The sequence below is a fragment of the Hypanus sabinus genome, chromosome 20, assembly GCF_030144855.1.
Source record: "Hypanus sabinus isolate sHypSab1 chromosome 20, sHypSab1.hap1, whole genome shotgun sequence".
NCBI lineage: Eukaryota > Metazoa > Chordata > Chondrichthyes > Myliobatiformes > Dasyatidae > Hypanus > Hypanus sabinus.
The window spans coordinates 66432933-66459429 of record NC_082725.1 but is presented as its reverse complement, the minus strand read 5'-3'; positions in this window follow the sequence as shown (position 1 = coordinate 66459429).

Genomic DNA, 26497 nt, shown 5'->3' with positions numbered 1-26497 from the left:
TATAATGTAGGGCAAAACCAGAAAAGATGTGCTAGTGAGCCCTCGGCTCAGTTTTGTTTTTGAATAATGCATCACCTTGTACTGGATTAACCTGCAGCGTGAATTAATAGAACAACAGTGAATCCGGGACATTGCCTCCTCCCAAAGTTCCGAGGATATCTCTGAGTTCAAGTCTCTAGCCCAGGCTTCCCTAATAAAGTCTGTAGAAACCAAAGGAGTAGAGCAATTCACAAATTTTGATATTAACTGTTTGGAGTCTGGAGGGAGCAAGAGGTTTTCAAAAAAGGGATGGTGATGGAAATAGGCTCGAAGTGTCGGCACTTTTCCTTAACATAGTGTCTAACTTAGAGATAGCGAAAAAAATGTGTATTTGGAAGGTGCTTAATTGTGTGAATGATGCAAATTGGCCATCGACGTACAGACCTACGAAAGTTTTGATACCCTTCTCTCTCCAGACTGCAAATACCCCATCTAATTGTCCAGTCTTAAATGAGTGATTTTGACAAATGGGAGCATCTATGGAAACACTATGAATTTGGTGAGCCGCTTTTATCTGGTTTAATATTTGTAAAGAATTCTTTAAGGTAAAGTTTTGTTGGATTAGTTTTGAGGCATAAATGGAAAGCAGAAGAGCAGGAAGTGAAGAATATTTAACAACAGAGGCTTCCAGCTGCAGCTATGAAGGATTCTCTTTGGTCTCAGCACCTCCACGTTTCCAGTGTGTAAGAGCCCTGGAGTTAGCTGCCCAATAGTAACGTTTGAAAATTGACAGACCAAGACCGCCCTTCTTAAGCGGTTTGTGTAGGTGAGCCTTAGATATCCTGTGTGATTTATAGCCCCACACGAAGGGCAATATGATAGAGTCAAGTTTCTTAAAAAAGGATGCATTTAAGTATATAGGCAGGTTTTGAAAAAGATATAGAAACCTGGGTAGGGTCACCATTTTGATCACATTTACCCGACCAATCATGGATAAGGGCAGTATCCTCCAGGACTCGATATTTGTTCTGAGTTTTACTAAGGATTCTGTAAAGATAAATTTGAAAAGATGCTTTGGGTTCTTAGTCAGTTTAATCCCCAAATAGGTGAAACAGTCCTTCTCTACTCTAAAAGGCAATATTTTCAGAAAGTCTTCAGTAAATTGATCCACTAAGGGCATGAATTCACTCTTTCCCCAATTTATGGTATTTATAGCCAGAAATGCTCCCAAAGGAATATATATATTCAGTAAGATGGGAATAGAGACCGCTGGATCATCTGGACAAGTAAGGAGATCGTCCGCGTACAGGGTCACACGGGTCTCAATACTGCCCAACTTAATACCTTTAATATGTGGGTGGTCCCTAATGCCAATTGCCAGGGGCTCCAGCGCTATGTTAAACAGCAGGAGGGACAATGGGTCCCCTTGGCGAACACCACATTGCAGGGAGAATGGATTGGATTTATCCCCATTTGTAAGAATGGAGGAGTTTGGATTAGTATATAATGTTTTAACCCATTCTATAAAAGTGTCGCCAAATCCAAACTTCTTGAGTGTTGCAATTAGATAGGGCCACTCTATCATATCAAATGCCTTGTGTGCATCTAGAGACAGTATAGCAGCTCTATCATCTTTCTCATAAACGGCATACAAAATATTGAGAATTTTGTGGACATTACAAAAGGAGTACCTGCCCGGGATAAATCCCGTTTGGTCCGGGTAAATGATATTTACTATATGCTTACCGAGCCAATTTGCTTGCACTTTTGTAATTATTTTCAGATCATAATTTAGTAGTGCAATGGGCCTGTAGCTTCCAGGGTCCATTTCGTCTTTTTTTTAATAAAACACAGATATTTGCTTCACTGAGAGAGGGTGGGAGACTCTTGTTTCTGAAGGTATCTCAGCAAAGTCGGTGTAAGGACATCTTGGAAGGCTTTGTAGAATTCTGGCCCGAACCTGTCAGGTCCAGCTGCCTTACCAGTGGAAGGTGCTTTGATGGCATCCTGTAACTCAGATAGCGAAATTCCAAGTCTAAATTCTCCCTGAAAGCTGCATCTAATTGTGGGAAGTAAAGTGGATCAAAAAACTTATCAAAATATTCCTGTGTGGCTGCTGATTTGGAGGCATAAATTTCTGAATAGAACACACTAAATCGTTTGTTAATACCCTTTAATGCTTAGGATACTATATGCATAAGGATCAGGCCAGATTTGGATATTATTTTGTAAATGGCTCGTTTTGCTTGTTCTCCTTTTAACTGCCTTGCAAATAACTTCTGTGCTTTGTCTCCCAACTCAAAATGTCGCTGTTTAAGTTTAAGTAGTATGTTGCCAATTTGTTCCCCTAGAATGGAGTTATATTCGTATTTTAATTTGAGAATGTTATTATAATCTGATTGGAGCAAAGAATTTTTTGGGGGGGTGATTCTTATTTACTCCATTTTTCATAATTACCATGAGTTTGGGAGGTTATTATATATGGATTATCATCTATTTGTATTTATACCTTAACCTATTAATTATGTACTCTCAAGCTCTCTGTTTTCATGTTTCATTTATGTTTGTTTAAAATTAAAAAAAGATTTAAAAAGAAAAAGGAAATTGTGTGTGAGCGAAGAGGGGGATCATCTGTGGTGACAGAGCTCTGTGTGATATTTACTTTGCACTGCTAGAAAACAAAAACAACTCCTGCAATCATAACATTATTTAGCTCGAGGAATCTAAGACAATTTCAGAAGTATTGCTGGGATCCACAAAATCGTCAAACACCTTGGGTTTGTGAGAAATTTTAAAAGCATTAGAAATAATGATTTTAAAAAGTACATCAAGTATTTTGTTAATGGATTCCAATTTTGTTATGTAATAGCTAGCCAAGAGTAAGTGTTGTCTACTAACGACATTGGGGAAAATATTATCTTGATACTAATGTGGTGAATGAAAGTTGATTTCTAATGTCATTCACATTGTTTACTTTACAAATATACATTACAACTGATTCTGTGATACTTGTTATACTGGCTGTTCAAACATTTTCTTCATCTTCTGTTTCATTTAATAATCTATACACAAGATACAGAACCATTTACCAAGCACAGATTTCAGCATCAATGCATAGATTGCTTTCTGATCTGTGGATGCCGTCGAGTCAATTGTGGGCGGGGGGGGGGGCGGATTCATGGAAGGATTAGGGATTGTAATTCATGATCCGGTGGCCCCAGTTCTAGGAAAAGAAGCAGCAATTTGTTGGAGTGGGGCTATCAGATCTAATGGTGCTACCAAATCAAACAAGCAGAATTATAGATTAAAATGTAAAATGCATAACAAAACAGGAGGTTGTGGGTGGTGGTAAACAAAAAGTATGTTATTCCAGAGATAAAAGTTAGAAGCAGTGAAATGTCAAAATCACTTTGTCCTTTCCATCCACTCAAAGTTTTAAAACAGTTCTCAGTATCACTAATTAATCTTTCCATTCATGGTCATAAAATGGTCTCTTGCCTCAGCATCTGACACTAGCCACATTTCCTCATCTCCACAATGGGACTGTAGGTGAATGGGATGTTGCTCACACCCATTTCCCATCTGTGCTATTGACCCCCAAAGTGTCATCGAGCTCAGACACAGGACCTTTGGCCTTGATAACCAAGAGTCCTATCCCCGCTAGTCCTATTTGGCTGTATTTGGCCCATATCCTCTGGGCCTTTTCTATCCATGTACCTGTCCAAATGCTTTCAAACATAGCAGTTTTACCCACCTCTACATCTTCCTCTATACATTCTATATATTCACCACAGACAGAGATAAATTTGCTTCTCAGGTCCTTTTTAAGTCCCTCTCACCTTAAATCAACATCCCTAGTTTAGGTCTCCCACCCTGAGAAAAAGATTGACCTTACTACACCCCTCATGATTTTATGTATGTCTACAAGCCCTCAGCATACTACACTTCAGAAAGAAAATGTTGTAGCTTATCCAGCCATTCTTTCATAGCTTAAAGACATCCTCCGGTATCTTATCTGTACGCCTTCTAGCTTAATGATATCTTTCCTATAGCTAGGTAACCAACATTGAGTAAAAAACCCGTGCAGTCCGCCAGGCTGAGGGGGATAAACAACTATTATCCACCACTGGTAAACCGAAAATTGCAGTAATAGGATGCGGTTGCAATTTGATATTCAGAACTGTTGAAATAGTACCGAAAATATCTTTCCAATAATTTTGCAAGCAATGGCAAGACGGGGACGTCACGTGATGACGTAGGATCGAGACGCTGGAACCCAGCCCTCCCGTAAAAAAGTTAATAAATTAATGTTTACGTGAAGAAAAGTTAATCAATACTTTTTTAAGGTTACTTATAAACTACTCCGGATTGTTTTAAGCTATGCCTCATAAACAGAGGACGAAGAAAACTACTACAGCGAAGACAGCTGAAGTTGGAACAGAATCAAGGCCTACTTCTACCGAAGAACCGCGGACTCAGGTACAATACATCACCGGCGAAACAGAATAGGAAACTGCGGCAGCATCAGCCATTTCTAAAGGAGAAGATCAACAAGAATTGCGCAAGGGTAAAGGAACGAGCATGCGCAAACGAGAGCAACCAGAACTACAAAACCCAGCAGCGACTGAAACCGACAGTGAAAGTGAATCTGAGAGAGAGTCGGACTCTCTGGAAAAATCAGATGAGGATGGAGATGAAAGTTCCTCTGAAAAGTAATTAAAGAAAAAATAATAAATATGGAGGCTATGTTTGATAAAATGACAAAGAAACAGGAAAAAATGGAAAAGAAAATTACAGATTTGGAAGTCAAAATGGAAGATATGGGTGGAAGAATGAAGAATATGGAAGATGATAATAATGCCTGGACATCAGAAAGAAAACAACTCGTGGAAAAAATTGATCAGCTTGAAAATTTTAGTAGACACAGCAATATTAAAATTGTTGGACTTAAAGAAGATACCGAAGGAGAAGACCCAATAAATTATTTTTCAAAAATGGATTCCTGAAAAATATGAAATGGGAGAAGAAACTTCAATTGAGATTGAAAGGGTGCACAGAGCCTTAAGGCCAAGATCTCAAGATGATCAAAATCCGTGATCAATTTTGATAAGATATTTAAGATACCAGGATAACAAAAAGATTTTGAGGGCGGCTGCCCAAGGTGCCAAAAGAAGAAAGGGTCCATTGATGATAGCAGAGAAACCAGTTCTTTTTTATCCTGATATAAGTTATAACCTTTTGAAGAGAAAGAAAGAATTTAATCCAGCTAAAAAAGTCTTATGGGAAAAAGTTTATAAGTTTTTAATGCGTCACCCAGCAACACTGATAATTTTTTTTGGAGGAGGGAAAAAGATTTTTTCCTGATTATCGAGATGCGGAGGTGTTCGCACAAAAACTTCCATTTATTCACTAATTAAACGTAGAGACTTCTAAACGTAATGGTTAAAGATGAAGACAGATAGCGAATGGAACTGATGAACATTTAAGGATGATATAAGGGAGAAAAGTAAAATTTTAGAAATATTAATTGAGAATAGTATGTTTTTTCTTTTTATATATATATACTTTTTATGTTGCGGGGGGACTGGGGAGCTTTGAATCGGTTACTACGGGATTCACGTGTGTAATCATGGCGATTGCCATGACCCGTACAATAGAGGGGGGTAATGTTGTGTTTTTTTTCTTTCACAACATTACTAGGGGGGTATTTTGTTTTTTTCTTTATATTCTATTTTTTCTTCTATACTTTTGCCTGGATGATTGGTGGGGACACACATAGCAACATGGAGACTTCTAAAAAGATTTCCAAGGATACCATGAAAGTTGAAAGATTAGGTATTATTATAGATTGGAGTAACATAATTAAAAATAATGACTAATTTATTGAATTTTTAAAGTTTTAATGTTAATGGGCTTAATGGATCAATAAAAAGAAAAAGAATTTTAACATATATTAAAAAAATGATAATAGATATAGCTTTCTTACAAGAAACTCATTTAACGGATATACAACATCAGAAATTAAAAAGAGACTGGGTTGGAAATGTTATTGCAGCTTCATTTAACTCAAAGGCGAGAGGAGTTGCAATTTTGGTTAATAAAAATTTACCAATTAAAATACAAAATGTATTAATTGTTTCAGCAGGAAGATATTTAATTATACATTATCAAATTTTTTCAGAACTATGGACACTTATGAATATTTATGCACCAAATGAAAATGATGTAAAATTTATACAGGAGGTCTTTTTGAATTTGGTTAACGCACATGATAAAATGTTAATAGGTGGAGATTTGAATTTTTGTTTAGATCCAGTTTTAGATAGATCAACAAAGGCTATTACAAAATCAAAAGTAGCAAAATTAACTCTATCATTGATGAAAGACTTAAATTTGATTGATATATGGAGAAGAATCAAACCAAAAGAAAGAGATTATTCATTTTATTCAAATAGACATAAAACATACTCAAGGATAGATTTTTTCCTATTATCAACAAATACTCAAGATAGAGTGAAAAATGTGGAATATAAAGCAAGAATATTGTCTGATCACTCTCCTTTAATAACTAAACAGAGATATTATGAACTAGGTGAAAGATCACATAAAGTCCTTGCATGGCAGTTAAAAACAGATCAGACTTCTAAAACAATAAATGCAATTCGAACAAAAGTGAATGAAATTACTTATAAGCCTCTAGAAATTAATGAGGCTTTTAAGAATTTTTATTCTGAGTTGTATAAATCAGAATCAAAGAATGATGACGTTAAGATAGAAGGATTTTTATCACAAATAACTCTTCCAAAATTAAATACAGAAGAACAGAAGGAATTAGGTATGCCTTTTACATTGAAGGAGGTTGAAGAAGCTCTGGGATCACTTCAAAGTAATAAATCTCCAGGAGAAGATGGTTTTCCGCCTGAATTTTATAAAAAGTTTAAAGATTTATTAATCCCTCCTTTTATGGAGTTAATACAGCAAGCGGAAAGAACGCATAAACTTCCAGAATCTTTTTCAACAGCTATTTTAATAGTATTGCCAAAAAAAGATAGAGACCTTTTAAAACCAGCATCATATAGACCTATTTCTTTATTAAACACTGATTATAAAATAATAGCAAAAATCTTATCTAATAGATTATCTAAATGCTTATCAAAATTAGTGCATATGGATCAAACAGGATTTAACAAAAATAGACAATCGGCAGATAATGTAACCCGGTTATTTAGTATAATCCATTTAGCACAAAAGAGGGAGCAAATAAGTGTGGCAGTTGCTTTAGATACAGAAAAAGCATTTGATAGATTGGAACGGGATTTTTTATTTAAGGTATTGGAAAAATATGGATTAGGAACATCATTTATAAAATGGATTAAAACCTTAAATACTAATCCCAAAGCTAAAGTAGTGACAAATGGTCAAATTTCAACATCATTTCAGTTAACAAGATCAACTAAGCAAGGTTGCCCATTATCACCTGCTTTGTTTGTGTTGGCAATAGAGCCACTAGCTGAATTAATTAGAATGGACCCAGATATTAAGGGTTTCAGAGTTAATCAGGAAGAATACAAGACTAACTTATTTGCTGATGATGTTCTACTTTATTTAACAGATCCATTACATTCACTACGCAAATTATCTTATAGATTAGAAGAATATGGGAAAATATCGGGTTATAAAATAAATTGGGATAAAAGTGAAATTTTACCCCTTACTAAAGGAGATTATAATCAATATCAATTAATTTCTCAATTTAGATGGCCGGCAAACGGTATAAAATATTTAGGCATAAGAGTTGATAATGATATAAAAAACTTATACAAATTAAATTATTCACCACTTTTGAAAAAAAAAGGAAGATCTTGATAAATGGATGGCATTACCAATAACATTAGTAGATAGAGAAAATATTATAAAAATGAATATATTCCCTAAACTACAATATTTATTTCAATCATTACCAATACAATTACCCCAGAAGTTTTTTCAAGAGTTAAACAAATATGTGAGGAAATTTCTCTGGAAAGGTAAGATGTCAAGAACATCGTTGGAAAATTTGACATGGAAATTTGATCTAGGAGGATTACAACTTCCAAATTTTAAGAATTATTATAAAGCAAATCAACTTAGATTTATTGCATCTTTTTTCGAGAAAGATAAACCGTCATGGATTAGAATAGAACTAGATAAAATAGGAGAAAACGTACCAGAAGATTTTATATATAAATGGGAATCTAAATGGATACGGGAAAAGAAAGAATCTCCTATATTAAAACATTTGATTGACTTATAGAATAAGATAAATGTTGATGATGAGACAAAAAATCTTTATTAGCAAAGAGATCTTTAATTCAAAATAGACTTATTCCTTTCACAATGGACAATCAACTTTTATATAATTGGTTTCAAAGAAGGATTAGATATATAGGAGATTGTTTTGAAGGAGGTATATTAATGTCATTTGATCAATTAAAGAATAAATATAAAGTATCAAATAACACTTTATTTTGTTACTTTCAATTAAGGGCTTATTTAAGAGAAAAATTAGGTCGAACAATGTTATTGCCGAAATCTAATGAAATAGAAATTTTAATTCAAAAAGGAAATATTAAAAAATTTATATCTTGTACGTATAATTTGATTCAAAAACAGGCAATTAAACAAGGAGTCCATAAGTCAAGACAAAAATGGGAAAGTGATTTGAATATTAAAATTGAAGAAACAAATTGGTCAAGACTATGTCTTGATAGTATGACAAATACAATAAATGTTCGGTTAAGATTAGTGCAGTATAATTTTCTACATCAATTATATATTACACCACAAAAAATAAATAAATTAAATCCAAATTTATCGGATCAATGTTTCCGATGTAACCAAGAAACTGGTACATTTTTACATTCTACATGGTCTTGTTCTAAAATTCAAACTTTTTGAACAAATTTAAGACTTTTACTGGAACAAATTAGAGGAACACAATTTCCTCATAATCCAATATTACTCTTACTAGGTGATATTGAAGGGATAAAACTGAAACTCAAACTACCGTAAATTCCGGACTATAAGCCGCTACTTTTTTCCCACGCTTTGAACACTGCGGCCTATACTACGGTGCGGCTAATGCATGTTTTTTTTTCATGCCGCCAAAAACATTTTGCCTCGTAACAGTAGACCAATAAAATTGATGAGTAGTTCACAGAGGTCCAATGAAATTGTACGATAAATCAAGCGCACTTTCACAATTCAATTATTGTAAATCAGACATTTGTACTGTTACGTATTCAGGCAACAATAAATATATGAGTTCGGCATGGGTTTCTTATAATAAAACAACACGTTTATTAAACACAGAAAACAAACCCCCCAAAAGTAAACAAACACTACCGTAACCGGAAACAGCTGCTGAGCGGCTGTTCAAACAGTTCGTAAAGTGATATTCCCAAAACAGTTCTTTGAAGTGATATTCCAAAACAGTTCTTAAAGTGATATTCCAAAACAGTTCTTAAAGTGATATTGCCAAAAGTTCGATATGCTCACAGTCCATTTAAAAGGAGAGACTTTACAGGACGATTTAAGTTCTCTTTCACGTCGCTTGCTTCGATTCCCGATGTCGAAATTCCCACGAAGAATTTACGAAACAGAACGGCTTAAAGGCACTGACCTTTCCTTCTCCACTACCTTCAATCCTTTCTAGGTAAACCTAGGGATTAACACGAAGATAGTCAACAAAATCCTTCCAAATAAGGATCAAACAAAGGTCGCCCCCGTTTCACCGTAGAAAGCGATTCTCCTCGATCTTTAACTTCCAACCTTGAATCTTCACTCTCCTTTAATTCTCAAACTAACAGAATCATAAAGAACCTGTTGGCATTAACCTTTTAAACTTTAGGCATTAAATAAAAACTTCATCCTTCAGCTAAACTGCGTCATCACTTCAAACACGCAGTGGCATGAACTCAACTTGGCAAATCCAGCCACGAATTGCCCCTCCTCACAGGGTGGGGTCTACCTTTTATAACCTGTAAAAAACCCATCACATGATCTCTACTGGCGGGAAAATGACGTCATTCCACCATCACAAGACCATCACCTCAAGTCCAGTACAGCTTCAACCCCAGTCACATGACAAGGGCACCACTGTCATGTGTCACGAGTACGTAACACCTCCCTCCAAAAAAAACAAAGGTATAAATTTTATAACATACACAATACACAACACCATCATATAACAGCTTATAACTCACAATACAGTAGGAGTGTTACAATTGAAAAAAAACCCACTCCAAAAAAAAAATTACAATGTACATTCAACATCGAGATAGACAATCAGCAACCACATTATCTTTACCTTTAATATGAGTTATCACAATATTGTACTCTTGTAACATCAAACTCCAATTTAATAACCTTCTGTTTTTGTTTTTCATCTTACTCAGAAAAACTAACGGATTATGATCAGTGTAAACAATAAGTGGTTTCTGAGTTGTACTAACATATACCTCAAAATATTCCAAAGCTAAAACAAGAGATAACAATTCTTTCTCTATTGTCGAATAATTTCTTTGATGCTTATTAAATTTCTTAGAAAAGTAAGCTACTGGATGATCAAGCTCATTCCCCTCATTCCTTTGCATTAATACTGCTCCTGCAGCCTCATCACTAGCATCCACAGCCAATGAAAAAGGTTTTCCAAAGTCAGGTGCCTTAAGCACAGGTTGTTGACATATCATTGTTTTCAATTTTTCAAATGCTTCTTGACAAGGCACCGTCCATACAAACTTCTCATTCTTCCGCAGAAGGTTAGTTAATGGAAGGGCAACATTAGCAAAATTCTTACAAAATTTCCGATAATATCCTACCATTCCCAAAAACCTTCTGAGAGTCTTTTTCCCCGTTGGAGTGGGAATCTCTAAAATTGCCTGAACTTTTGCCTGAACAGGAGCTACCTTACCTTGACCCACAACATAACCAAGGTAAGTCACAGTGGCATGTCCAAATTCACTCTTACCTAAATTAATAGTTAAGTTAGCTTTTGAAAGCCTTTCAAACAATTTCTCCATCGCAATAATGTGTGCTTCCCAAGTATCATTTCCTGTCACTAAATCATCAATATAAGCATCAGTATCTTTCAATCCCTGAATCACAAAGTTAATCATCCTCTGGAAAGTACCTGGGGCATTCTTCATCCCAAATGGAAGAACATTATACTCATATAACCCAGATGGAGTTACAAATGCAGAAATCTCTCTACCTCTGTCCGTTAATGGAACACACCAATACCCTTTCAATAAATCAATCTTTGTAAGGAACTTTGCCTTTCCAACTTTATCTACACAATCATCTACTCTAGGAATTGGATATGCATCCGTTTTCGTTACAGCATTCACCTTCCTATAATCCGTACAAAACCTAATACTACCATCTGGCTTTGGCACCATAACACATGGCGAACTCCAATTCGAGTTAGAATGTCTAATGATATTATTCTCTAACATATATTCAATTTCTTTCTCAGCAAGTTCACATTTTTCCATGTTCATCCTATATGGATGTTGTTTAATAGGTTTGGCATCCCCAACATCTACATCATGTGAAGCTATAGAAGTCCTTCTCGGAACATCTGGAAACAACTCCCTATATTTAAAAATCAACTCCTTCATCTGTTGTCTCTGATCTAACTGTAAATGTGCTAATTTTTCATCAATATTTTCCAGAATGGTTGAATTTGGTAACCTAACAGAAACAATGTTGGATTTAGAATGAAAGTCAGATGAATCATCTATCATGTTCCTAGTTAAATCAAACTCATTCTCACTAACCACAACAGTCACAGCATCAGATTGTTTCTCAAAATATGGTTTCAACATATTTATATGGCAAAGTTGTGTTGACCTTCTACGATCTGGAGTTTTTACCACGTAATCCACATCATTAATTTTAGACACAATTTCATAAGGACCATGAAATCTAGCTTGTAAAGGATTTGTCTGCACTGGGAAAAGAACCAACACCTTATCTCCAGGCTTAAACATCCTCATCCTAGCGTCTTTATTAATTTCACTATCTAGTAAAACCTGCTCTTTTAATTTTATAATCTCAGAATCTCTATTCTGCTCTGCTATCATCTCCTTCCTAGACAAAGATAAATCTTTATAGTCAGACTTACTCCCAGAATCTTGTTCAAACAACGAAGATAAGAAAGTCTCTGACACATCCTCAAAACTCGAATCCTGAGTTGAACAGTCCTGAATAACAACCTCATTCTGCGCATCAATCTTTTTAGCCATAGCTCTAGTCACAACACAGGAAGAATCTGTGTTAGAATTCATCTCTGGTTCCTCTGACTCCATTGTCAAATGCACTTCAGGAAAAACTTGTCCACCTGCCAAGTCATTACCTAACAATAAAGAAATACCCTTCACAGGTAAGCTATGCTGTAATCCTACTTTAACAAATCCAGTAACTAACCCCGACTTTAAATTTACTTTATGTAAATGTACAGGCATAAAATCACTTCCAACACCTCTTATGTAATTTACCTCACCAGTATCAGACTCTTCATTAAAGTTCAACACACTGTCTAACATCAATGACTGAGAAGCACCAGTATCCCTAAGGATTTTTATTGGCACTAGAGTAGATCCTTCCTTCAAGGATACAAACCCTTCAGTTATAAAATGATCATATCCCTTTCTAACTTGGTCAGACTCTAACAAAGCCTCATTTGTTTTTATCAAACCCTGTAACTTTACAGGTGCTTCAGTATGTTGCACACAAGCATCTGGAACTGCTTCCTTCTCTTTCTTTTTCAATTTGAAACAGTTAGCTATTACATGGCCAGGCTTCTTACAATAGTTACAAGTAAGACCAAACTGTCTTTCCTTCACAGGCTTTCCTTTCTCATTAACTTTCTCATTAACCTCCGATTTAATTTCAAATTTATCTGGAGTCTCCGTGTTATTTTTCCTCTTAAAAATTCTGCCTTGAGGAAATTTGTTCTTATGGATCAAAACATACTCATCAGCTAATCTAGCACAGTCCTGCAATTTATCAGTATCCTTCTCATTTAAGTAGGTCCTTACTTCAACAGGAATGCTTCTTTTAAATTCCTCCATTAAAATCAGCTCTCTCAATGTATCATAGTCCCCATTTACATTTTTAGAAGAAACCCATCTCTCAAAACACATAGCTTTATCATAGGCAAATTCCACATAAGTTTTTTCCACAGACTTTTTCAAACTTCTGAATCTTTCCCTATATGCTTCTGGGACTAACTCATATGCGTTTAAAATATGACTCTTTACAGTATCATAATCAAGTGCTTGCGCAGCTGTTAAAGCTGTGTAAACTTGTTGTGCTTTGCCTTTAATTACACTCTGTAACAACACTGACCATTTATCTTTCGGCCACTCTGACATCCGAGCAATAGTTTCAAAATGTTGAAAATACCTTTCCACTTCTATTTCACTAAATGGAGGGACCAATTTAATTTCTTGACTAGCAACAAACGTTTTTTTAGAACCAGAAGACTGATTTCCAGTCCTTAATTCCTCCATTGCATATGCAAATTCTCTCTGCTTTTGTTCCGCCTCCAATTTACACCTCTCCAATTTCATTTGTTCGATTTGCAACTGCATCTCCAGATTACTTATTTGAAACGACTCTAAAATCGATTCATCAAAAACACCCGAATCCACATAGTGTGACGCGATTTTCCTCTGTATTACAGCCTTAGAAGTCGTCTGCAAAATACCTTTAAGTCGCAATCTACTAGCTATCTCAAACACCTCAGTTTTTTTCGCCTTCGCCAACACCTCTGCAGCTGGCGAAGCCAGAAACTCATCAATATTCATTGCTGCCGAATACCACAACAAGCCAAACAAAAGAACCGAGTAATCCCCGTTTCCAAAACACCGATTTAAAAGTTAGCAAGCATGTAAACTCAAAAAATTCAATCCCGGACGAGCCCCCATATTTAATGTTACGTATTCAGGCAACAATAAATATATGAGTTCGGCAAGGGTTTCTTATAATAAAACAACACGTTTATTAAACACAGAAAACAAACCCCCCAAAAGTAAACAAACACTACCGTAACCGGAAACAGCTGCTGAGCGGCTGTTCAAACAGTTCGTAAAGTGATATTCCCAAAACAGTTCTTAAAGTGATATTGCCAAAAGTTCGATATGCTCACAGTCCATTTAAAAGGAGAGACTTTACAGGACGATTTAAGTTCTCTTTCACGTCGCTTGCTTCGATTCCCGATGTCGAAATTCCCACGAAGAATTTACGAAACAGAACGGCTTAAAGGCACTGACCTTTCCTTCTCCACTACCTTCAATCCTTTCTAGGTAAACCTAGGGATTAACACGAAGATAGTCAACGAAATCCTTCCAAATAAGGATCAAACAAAGGTCGCCCCCGTTTCACCGTAGAAAGCGATTCTCCTCGATCTTTAACTTCCAACCTTGAATCTTCACTCTCCTTTAATTCTCAAACTAACAGAATCATAAAGAACCTGTTGGCATTAACCTTTTAAACTTTAGGCATTAAATAAAAACTTCATCCTTCAGCTAAACTGCGTCATCACTTCAAACACGCAGTGGCATGAACTCAACTTGGCAAATCCAGCCACGAATTGCCCCTCCTCACAGGGTGGGGTCTACCTTTTATAACCTGTAAAAAACCCATCACATGATCTCTACTGGCGGGAAAATGACGTCATTCCACCATCACAAGACCATCACCTCAAGTCCAGTACAGCTTCAACCCCAGTCACATGACAAGGGCACCACTGTCATGTGTCACGAGTACGTAACAGTACTCACCCTCATCAACATGGAAAACACTCGAAGAAAAGCATATGATGCAGCTTTTAAGTTAAAGGCGATCAGTCTGGCGGTTGAAGAAGGAAATCGAGCTGCTGCACATAATCTTGGCATAAATAAATCGATGGTGAGACGGTGGAGACGCCAGCATGAAGAACTGAGTCAATGCAAAAAGACGACAAAAGCTTTCAGAGGTAATCATAGCAGATGGCCCGAACTTGAAAACTTTCTTGAAGACTGGGTTAACACACAGAGAGCAGGCGGCCGCGATGTTTCCACCGTGCAGATCAGACTGAAGGCTAAAGCAATCGCCACCAAAATGAAAATCGAAGATTTTAGAGGTGGGCCATTGTGGTGTTTTAGATTTATGAGACGAAAAGGCCTGTCCGTCAGGGTACGCATGACTCTGTGTCAGCAGCTCCCTTCCGACCACGAGGAAAAACTTGCTAACTTCCGCACATTCACTCAAACAAAGATAGCGGAGAATTCCATCGGGGCCAGATGATATCATAAATATGGATGAAGTACTTTGACGTTTGACCTGCCTCTCACTCGGACTGTTAATAAAAATGGTGACTCGTCCATCACACTGAAAACAAGTGGCCATGAGAGAACGCATTTTACTTGTGTTCTGAGCTGCACAGCATCCGGACTAAAGCTTCCACCGATGGTGATTTTTTAAGCGGCTGACAATGAAAGTTCAGTGAAAGCTGCCATCAAGAGTACAAACTCAATTCCAGCTGTGATTCCTGGGGGCACCACGAAGTATTTGCAGCCACTGGACATCAGCGTGAACGGGGCATTTAAAGTGGCGCTGCGCGTTGAGTGGGAGGCTTGGATGACGAGCGGCGAGAAATCCTTTACCAAAACAGGACACATGCGAAGAGCATCTTTAACTCAAGTCTGCCAGTGGATCCTAAATGCGTGGAGCCGTGTCACAACATCCACCATCACCAGCGGGTTTCGAAAGGCTGGACTGCTGCGTGATGAAGAGGACCACGTGCGCTCAAGTGAGAGCGACAACGAAGAGACTGAAGTGAGTGACGAGATCCTGAGGTTGTTCAATTCGGACACTGAAGAAGAGGACTTTGATGGTTTTAGTGCGCAGGAGGAAGATGAAGAAGGCGATCAATAACTTTTCCTGGTAGGCTGCAGTATATATATTTTTTTAACCAGTCGTTAGGAGATATTGGAATGTTGTTCGTGCACTGTTCAGTAAAAAAGTATACACAACGTAATTTGTGTGTTACCGATACATATGTATATTTAAAAGTAGCTGTGTTACAGGCACTGTTCAAAAAAAAGCATTTGCAATATGTATTTGTTTATGTTACCATACGGATTTAATTAAAAGTTAAAAAATCCTCACGTGTAATATCTTTCTGTGTAAATATCTCATATTACAACGTGGGACACCTGCGGCTTAAAATCCGGTGCGGCCTGTACAAGTACAAAATTGATTTTCTTTCTAAAATTAGAGCGTGCGGCTTTTAATCAGGTGCGCTCTGTAGTCCGGAATCTACAGTAATTAAATATCAGAAAGAATTCATAAAAATTGCACTGGCAGTAGCCAAAAAAGCTATTGCAGTTACTTGGAAATCGGATACATATTTAAGTATAGACTCTTGGAAGAAGGAAATCTATGGCTGTATTCCATTAGAAAAAATTACTTATAATTTAAGAGATAAATATGAAACATTTCTGAAAATTTCGAGCCCTTATTTACAAAAAACAGGACTAAATATATAGATGCTCTGAAGATGAAACAATTGGTTACTTGGGGAAAGAAATAAATATATATATTAAAGTTATTACGAACTCCATGGAGCATGTGGGGATCTTCCAACAACCAGGCACTCTTTCTTTCTTTCTTTTTTTTTTCTCTTTCTTTCTCTTTTTTCTCTATAGGGTAGTCAGGGGGGAGGGGTTAAGGGGAGGGGGGGAAGGGTTATATACATTTTTTTTCATACTTTACTCTGTAATTACTTAAAAATGCAATAAAAAAAGTTTTCAAAAAAAAAGCAATGGCAAGACCAAAACATGTGGGTCAATGAAGCAACTTTAGAATGACTTCTGTCACAGGTTGGATTAACAAAAGAATAAAATCGAGCAAGTTTATCCTTGGATATGTGAGCCCTATGTACAACCTTAAATTGTATTAGGGCATATTTAGCACAAATAGAAGAAAAATTGACTAATTGTAAAATTTACTCCCTCTGCTCAGTGGGTATAAGACAAAGAAGTTCTTTTTCCCATTCCTTCTTAATTTTTTCTGATACTCCTGGCTGTATTTTCATGATCATATGATAAATGATGGCTACTAAACCCTTCTGGCAAGGATTCAGAGCTAAAAAAAATTCCGTAATGTCCATCGGATATAATTTCGGAAAAGACTGTAACATTGAAGAAATTTCGAACTTGCAAGTATCTAAAAAAATGAGTTTTAGGCAAATTATATTTATTGGACAGCTGTTCAAAGGACATAAAACTGTTTTGTAAAAATAGATCACGAAAACATGTTATACCTTTTGTTTTCCATAATACGAAGGCTTGATCCATAAAAGAGGGCTGAAAAAAAAGTTAGATATAATAGGGCTTGGTAAGATAAACTTATTCAAGCCAAAAAATTTACGAAATTGAAACCATATTCGTAATGTATGTTTAACTATACAATTAGTTATTTGTATATTCAATTTAGATAAAGCAAAAGGAAGCAAAGATCCTAAAATAGAAAACAATGAGAAATCTTGTACAGATTTACATTCCAAATTTACCCATTATGGTAATCAATTCTTGTATCCAAAATACTAAATATTGAATACTAACTGCCCAATAGTAAAATCTGAGTTTTGGCAAAGCCAAACCACCTTCGTTCTTAGGCTTCTGTAAATATTTTTCACTTAATCTAGGATTTTTATTCTGCCACACATATGAGGATATTTTGGTGTCAATAATATCAAAACAGATTTAGGAATAAAAATTGGTAATGCTTGGAATAAATATAGAAATTTGGGTAACGCTATCATTTTAATAGCATTAAATCGACCAACCAATGACAAAGATAATGGGGACCACCTGGTAATAAGTTGCTTGATTTGGTGAATTAAAGGTAAAAAATTAACTTCAAATAAATCCTTATGTTTGTTTCTTGGTAATTTTAATACCCATATAAGTAAAATAATCTGTGACAACTTTAAATGGTAAGTGTTTATAGATTGAAACTTGAATATTATTGGAATAGTTCACTCTTATTAAAATTCAGTTTGTAGCCAGAAAAGCTACTAAACTGAGCAAGCAAGGATCAAATAGCAGGAATAGATCTCTCAGGGTCAGATATGTATAGTAACAAATCATCAGCATATAATGATAACTTATAAGACCCTTCCCTACGGGTAATACCAAAAATATTAGGTGATTCACGAATGGCGATCGCCAATGATTCCAAAGCAATGTCAAATAATAAAGGACTGACAGGACAGCCTTGCCTCGTACCACGGGATAACTGAGAAAAAGGAGATCTTTGATTATTGGTAAGAACCGAACCCAAAGGTTTATGATATATGAATTTAATCCATGATATAAATTTCAAACTAAAATTAAAACTCTGCAACGTATTAAAAATAAATATGGCCATTTAACTCTATCAAATGCTTTTTCAGCATCTAAGGAAATAACACATTCTGGTATTTTAGATGAAGGAGTATAAATTATATTAATTAATTTTCCGATGTTAAAAGATGAATAATGGTTTTTAATAAATTCAGTCTGGTCTTCAGAGATAATTTGAGGTAATATATTTTCTAATCTAGTGGCCACAACTTTGGTAAAAATCTTAGAATCCATATTCAGCAAGGATATAGGCCAATAGGATGCACATTCAGTGGGGTCTTTATCTTTTTTTAAGAATTAGAGAAATGGAGGGATCATAAAAAGATTGTGGTAATTTACCTATAGTTAACTCATCTTTAAAAATTTTACAAAGCCAAGGAGAGAGTATAGAAGAAAAGGATTTTAAAAATTCTGCAGTTTAATTGTCTGGACCAGGGGCTTTACCAGAATTCATTGAGAAAACAGACTCTATTATTTCAGTTTCCATGTTAGGTGTGTCTAGAAGTACATAATCTTCTGCTATTAATTTCGGGATATTCAATTTTCTTAAAAATTTATCCATTATGGAAGAATCCTCAACAAATTCTGATTGATATAAAGAATTATAAAAATCTTGAAAGGCTTTATTTATCTCTTTATGATCAATCATCAAGGAGCCATCTGGTTTACGAATCTTAATGATTTGTCATTTAACCAAAGCAGTTTCAATTGATTGACCAATAATTTGCCAGATTTATCTCCATGTACATAAAACTGGGTTCCAGATTTACTTAACTGATTTTCAATTGAGGAGGATAATAACAAACTGTGCTCCATTTGAAGTTCAACTCTCTTTTTATAAAGTTCTTTACTGGGGGTTACTGAATAAATCTTATCAATTTCTTTAATTCTATCAACCAATGTTAGTATTTCAGTATTAGTTCATTTCCTAACTCCAGCAGAGTATGAAATAATCTGTCTGCGAATAAATGCTTTAAAAGTGTCCCATAATACTCCACAAGAGATTCTTCTGTAGAATTTGTTGAAAAAAACAAATCAATTTGTTGTTTAATGAAGTTAAGAAAGTGTGACCATAATACTCCACAAGAGATTCTTCTGTAGAATTTGTTGAAAAAAACAAATCAATTTGTTGTTTAATGAAGTTAAGAAAGTGTGACCATAATACCCCACAAGAGATTCTTCTGTAGAATTTGTTGAAAAAAACAAATCAATTTGTTGTTTAATGAAGTTAAGGAAGTGTGAGTCCTGAAGTAAAGTGGAGCTGAACCTCCAAGATTTAGCATTAGAAGATGAATCCATTGTCTTAATAGATAGCTTCAAAGGTGCATGGACAGAGATGGTAATGGAATCATATTTACAATCAATACATCTGTATGTAAATGATGATTACTAAAGAAGTAGTCAATTCTTGAATATTTATGATAAACATGAGAAAAGTATGAAAATTCTTTACTGTTGGGGTGTAAGAAGTGCCAAATTTCAGAAATTCCAGAATCAACCATAAAGGAATTAATAAGAGAGGCCGATTTATTCAGAAGAACCTGTGTGGGCTTAGATCTATCCATCGAAGGATTTAAGCATCAGTTAAAATCCCCACCCATTATCAACATATACTCATTTAAATTAGGGAAGGATGTAAATAAACACTTAAAAAATTCAGGACAGTCAGTGTTTGGAGCTTAAACATTAACTAAAAGAACTTTTTGATCAAAAAGTAATTCTGTGAGAAGCAAAAATCTACCTTGTGGGTCTGAAATTGTTACATCGTGTATAAAAGAGGTTAAAGAATCTATAAAAATGGAAACACTTCTTACTTTGGCTTGGGAATTCGAGTGTTACTGTTGGCCTTTCCAAAACCTAAAAAAAGTTGACTATCCACCTTCCTCACATGAGTCTCTTGTACAAAGATAATATTAGCATTCATTCTGTGGAATACTTTGAATATTTCTTTCCGTTTGTTCAGGTGATTTAAACTGTTAGTATTCCAAGAAACAAAATTGATAATCTTATCCATATTGCCAATATTTATCGCAATTAACACATAAGGTTAGAAAAGGATGAACTCATGAATCCAGAAGAGGGAAGTAAGTTCAAGGAGGAACCGGAAGTTACGACACTCCAACCATTTTGTAGTTTCAAGTCAGCCCATGAAGTAAAACTAAGCAAGAAGCAAAGCAAAAAAAAAAAAAAATCCCCCTCCCCCACCCTCAAAACCCCAGAAAAAAAGCCAGAAAGTGGCAAACAGGCAAACTAATACTAATTTTACCCCCATGTCTCAAGATGGCAACTCAAACGAAAAAGTAAAAAAAACCACACACCACCCATATTCAAAAAAAGGATTAGTACAACAAAGATTAAACTATAAAATTAGTGCTTTATATATATCTATAAAACAAAAGGATTAAAAGAAAAAAGAAAAATACTAAAACATTAAAACCCAAGAATGGATAATATTATATTAATATTTTAAAAGAAAGTCGTCAATCTTGTTCAGACACATCCAAACGGATGTGACATATCCAAGCATTAAGGGCTTATGGGAAAAAGAAATGACATCTTAGAAAAGTTTTTTTTAAAAAAACCTTAATATTTAATCGTTAAGGATATAAAACAATGTATATAAGCTTAAAAATCATCTAATGAGTTACTTTCAAAACTAACAGAATAATAACATAAAAGGAACGAACTCAGAATAAACCAAAAAAATGGACCTTTACAAGTGTGTAAAAAATACACTATCAACCATCACATTAGAATCATCAAATTATAAAAGGTCCGAATCTATAGACTAGTTGTTAGCATAAAGAAGAAAGTTAATACAAATAGTAAAAATACAATACGTTAGTCAAATCATAGTGAAAAAAGTACTATTCTTCAAGAAATCTTTGGGCATCCGCTGGAGATTTGAACAACCGACAAGTCTCATCTTTGAGAGTAACTCTCAATTGTGCTGGAAATAGCAGCGCTTGTTTGTAGCCTTTCTGATGAATTTCTGACATAACCGATTTAAAAGCCATTCTTGCCCTCAAAACTTCAGGACTGTAGTCTTCCAGAATATGAAATTTGAAATTTTTAAAGTAGATCATACCCTTTTTCCGGGCAGCCCGAATCAGACGTTCTTTAGTATGAGGATAATGAATCTGGAAAATCACACTGGTCGTGGTTTCGTACCTGGAACTGGTTGAAAACGAGAAATGCGATGTGCATGGTCGATTATTGGAGGGGTATCCAGAACTTCTGAGTTGAAGACGTCCATTAAAAATTTAGAGAAAAAAAACAGTCAGATCACCGTTCTCAAAATTTTCCAGAAGCGCAATTATGCGGAGATTTTGTCTTCAAGACCGATTTTCAAGATCAGTAAAGTTTAGATTTATAACGATCCTGCAGTTGAGAAGTCGAAGATTGCTGTTGTTCCAGAATTTCAATTTTGTGATCTCTCCAGCGAGCGGTATCTTCGAGAGATAACAGTCTTGCTTGTTGTTGTTGAGAATCCAATGTGAGTGATTGAACTTTTGCGTTGACTTGTTTTCAAGTTTCATTAAGCGTAGAAAGCTTTGGGGTTAGTTTATTCTCCAGTTTTTCAAGTCTCTCGACCATAAGTTCCGCAATTGCTTCCAAAGTTAACGGTTCTTTCGCCAGTTTCGATTCCTTAGGTTCTCATGGTTTAGACATTTTAATGAGTTGAAAAATAATTCAAACAGTCGAAAAAAATTCATAAGTATCAACCCCTTTAGAATAGGTATAAACAGGTCAATTAGGAAGTGATTGTGGGTAGAAAAAAGTAAAAGGATTGGAGCGAAGCCTGAAACAGTCTCACTCTATAAGCGCCATCTTGAGACCTCCACACACAATTTCCCGAGTCACTGTTAATAGCGTACTTTATCTGGTGCTTTAAGCAACATCTCTTGCACTGCATGCCTGTTTAATATTCGGAACCTGCCCAAACCAGGTGGCTGCACCAAATTTTTAGTAATACATATGACATTGAGAAGAGCTAGAAATGGTGGTACTGGAGTTGGAACATTATTCAGTTTACCACTGAAAACATGTGGAAGGGTATGGGAGTATATTATGATGAATTATTTACTGTTGTGGGTGCTGATGACATGTTCTCCATAAGACCACAAGATGTAGGCCAGAATTAGTTCATTTGCCCCATCGTGTCTTCTCCACCATTCCATCATGGCTGATTTATTATCCTTCTCAACCCCATTCTCTGGCCTTCTCCCTGTAACCTTTGATGCCCTGGCTATCAAGAGCATATCACCAGACGACTTTAAATATACCCAACAATTTGGCCTCCACAGCTGCCTATGGTGATGAATTGGACAGATTTACCAATCTCAAATTAAAGAAATTCCTCTTTATCTCTGTTTTAAAGGGATATTCCCCTATTCTGAGGCTGTGCCCTCTGGCCTTAGATTTCCAGACCGTAGGAAACATCCTCTCCACGTCCACTCTATCTGTGTCCTCTGGTCCCAGACTCCCCCACTATAGGAAACATCCTCTCCACGTCCACTCTATCTGTGCCCTCTGGTCCTAGACTCCCTCCCCACAGGAAACATCCTCTCCACGTCCACTCTATCTGTTTCCTCTGGTCCCAGACTCCCCCACTATAGAAAACATCCTCTCCACGTCCACTCTTTTGAGGCTTACAGTATTCGATTGGTTTCACTGAGATCTCCCACCCCTTTCTTCTAAACTCCAGTGAGTACAGTCCCAAAGCCATCAAATATTCCTCATACATTAATGTTTGTGGTAATTTACCTACAGTTAACGCATCTTTTAAAATTTTACAAAGCCAAGAAGAGAGTATAGAAGCTGGATTGTCTGCCCCCAAAATAGGGCATTTATGGTCATTGCTACTGGCAAATAATAATATCTTGGATTGGAAGATTGGCATACTGAATCACCATCCTGACAATTTTCTCCCCCTTTGCCAGTTCCTTGCCGTGCAGTGGAAGTCGGGAGGCCAGAGCCTCCAGTCTTGCATTAACAAGTGTTCTCTGTCACCTGTGAAGTAGGTGCCACTCCCTAGATCAGTCCTTAACATTATTCTTCTAATGCTTCATTTCTGAATGCAATATATTGGTTCCTAATCACATTGCATTGCTGTTCATGGGATGATCTTGGTGTGATTTTCTTTTTTTTATATTACTGCAAGAGATCCTTAATATAGTAGCAAACAAAGTACTGACCACCACACTATAACAAATAAAGACACCCAAATTTAAGAATCGTGGGTTCTTCATAAAACAGACGGACAACATCTTTTTCTCTAGTAAAGAGATAAATAACTATCTTAATAATGATCAATTGTCTATATTTTTGTATCACATTTAAAATTCCCAGAGCATTTCAGAAAGTTTGCTTTGCTTTGTCCATTGGGTGAGATTTATACTTGAAGATGTTTGAGGCAAACAGGAAAATATTTTTGGTGAAAAAGAATCTATAGTTCTTGAACTGTTTCACACCCTTGCTTGCTCTCTCAGTTCTGTTTTTAATATAACCGCTTAAAATTGCATTATCGCTATGTGCAGTAGCAGGTTACTTTGTTTTCAGCACTATGACATGTTTAGCAGGCCAAATGACTGCTGAACTCTGTTGTAAGTTCAAATTGGACAGGGAATGGCATGCTATCACTGAGAAAATTGCCCAGCTGTCTGCACGTGAAATCCTTATTGATCAATGCAAGGTATGTTATCCATCGATAGGTTCTTAAAGAACATCAGGAGTCCTGCTGAAGGGTCTCGGCCTGAAGCATTGACTCTACTCTTTTCCATAGATGCTGCCTGGCCTGCTGAGTTGCCGCCAGCATTTTGTGTGTGTTAGCTGAAATATTAACTGCTTTTCTCTCCACAGATGCTGGCTGATCTGAGTCCTTATGGGATTTTGCATTTTTATTTGTTGCTTTTTGAAATTATTTCAAGCTTAATTGTCAATTACATTGGAATTCACAAAATGAAATGTATACAGTTGGTAGGTTATGGAATTTAAAGAAACTCTACATTTTCATCTCATGCACAGAATGTTACACAAGCAAACCCAAATGCGGGGCAGAACAGGGGTGTGGAGACAGCATTGGGAGTCGGTATCCAGGAGTGATGCTAGACCTGGAACTGATTGTCCTAAGAACCATGAAACGAGGTTACTCACACCGGAGTCAAGCAATGAACTGGCAGCTTCTTGTTGAGGTCACGGGGTATTTATACTGCTTTTGCTGATGGAAGGCAGGTGTTTGTAGTTAGTGGAACCTGAGATGATTGGGAACTAAGTGAGGTGATTGAGGCCCAATTCCTGAGGTAAATAGCCAGGTGGGGGATTACCAGAAGGGACCATGACACAGAAGAGTTAAAACCTGTGACATACCAAACGTGATGATGCTGAATGGAGAGCCAGACTTGAGCACGAGCTGGTCTCATGCTCCTGTGTTCCTGGGATATTAGACAAACAACATATGAAATATTAGTATCCTTGAGCCTATTCTGCTACATATCACGGCCTCAGTATCTCTTTCTTCTTTCCACGTGCCCTGTAAATTCCTTGTAGCAGAAATGCCTGTTAGTCTGTGTCTTGAGTGGTCATTGATTTCCCCTCCACAATCCTCTGGAGTAAAGGATTCCAAATGTTCACTCATTTCCTGACAGAAGGATTGGACAACTCCTTAAACTGAAACTGTTATCTGGTTCTAGATTTCCCCACTAAGGGAAACATTGTTTTGGTAAAAGTGCAGCAAATTCCTCTCTAAACTTGTGTTTAGATTGCTTCTCGTTCTTTTAAATTCCATTGAATATAGACCCATGCAATTCAACCTTTTCTCAGAGATCCAGGTAATCTGCCTCTGAAGCAAATGTATCCTTCATTAAATATGGAGATGAGAACTGTGTGTACTACTTCAGGTGCTGTCAATACTATCCTAATTGTAGGTTATGTAACCCTTTTGATAAAGCTTAATATTCCATTGGAGTTCCAAAATACCAACATGGTAACTTTTGGTCCATAGTTTCTGAATCCCCAGATCCCCTTGCACTTCTATGTATGAATAATTTAGCTTTGTTATTTTTCCCCTCAGATAGGTAGATACTTTATTGATGCCAAAGGAAATTACAGTGCCTCAGTAGCATTACAAGTGCACTGATTTAAAAATATTAGAAGAGAAGTAAAAATATTACCTTAAAAATGAGATGTGCAAGATTTACAAGTTCAGTCTGATAAGATGGTAGTGCAAGAATAATCATAATATTATACAGTAAGGGGTGCTAATTCACACCATCCAGATAAGAATTGATGGTAGTTTTGCACAGGGTGTCCTCAGTAACAGGGTGTGGTAAACAGAGATTAAACAGCTTTGGTAAACAGGGGTTACTAACACGTTCCCTGATGAAGGGTCTCGGCCGGAAACGTCGGCTACTCTTTTCTCACAGATGCTGCCTGACCTGCTGAGGTCTTCCAGTGTTGTGTACGTATTCTTTGATCCACAGCATCTGCAGTTGTATTTTTGTGTTTTGAGAGGTTACTAACAGTCTGACAGGAGGGGTCATTACTTCCCGGGCTATAGGTTGACTCAAAGAGCCTAAAGGCCAAGGGTAAGAATGAGCTCATAGCCATCTTTGGAGCAGCGTAGTTGCCTCAGACCATTACTAACAGTCTGACAGGAGGGGTCATTACTTCCTGGGCTATAGGTTGACTCGAGCCTAAAGGCCAAGGGTAAGAATGAGCTCATAGCCATCTTTGGAGCAGCGTAGTTGCCTCAGACCATTACTAACAGTCTGACAGGAGGGGTCATTACTTCCCGGGCTATAGGTTGACTCGAGCCTAAAGGCCAAGGGTAAAAACAACCTCATAGCCATCTTTGGAGCAGCGTAGTTGCCTCAGACCATTACTAACAGTCTGACAGGAGGGGTCATTACTTCCCGGGCTATAGGTTGACTCGAGCCTAAAGGCCAAGGGTAAAAACAACCTCATAGCCATCTTTGGAGCAGCGTAGTTGCCTCAGACCATTACTAACAGTCTGACAGGAGGGGTCATTACTTCCTGGGCTATAGGTTGACTCGAGCCTAAAGGCCAAGGGTAAGAATGAG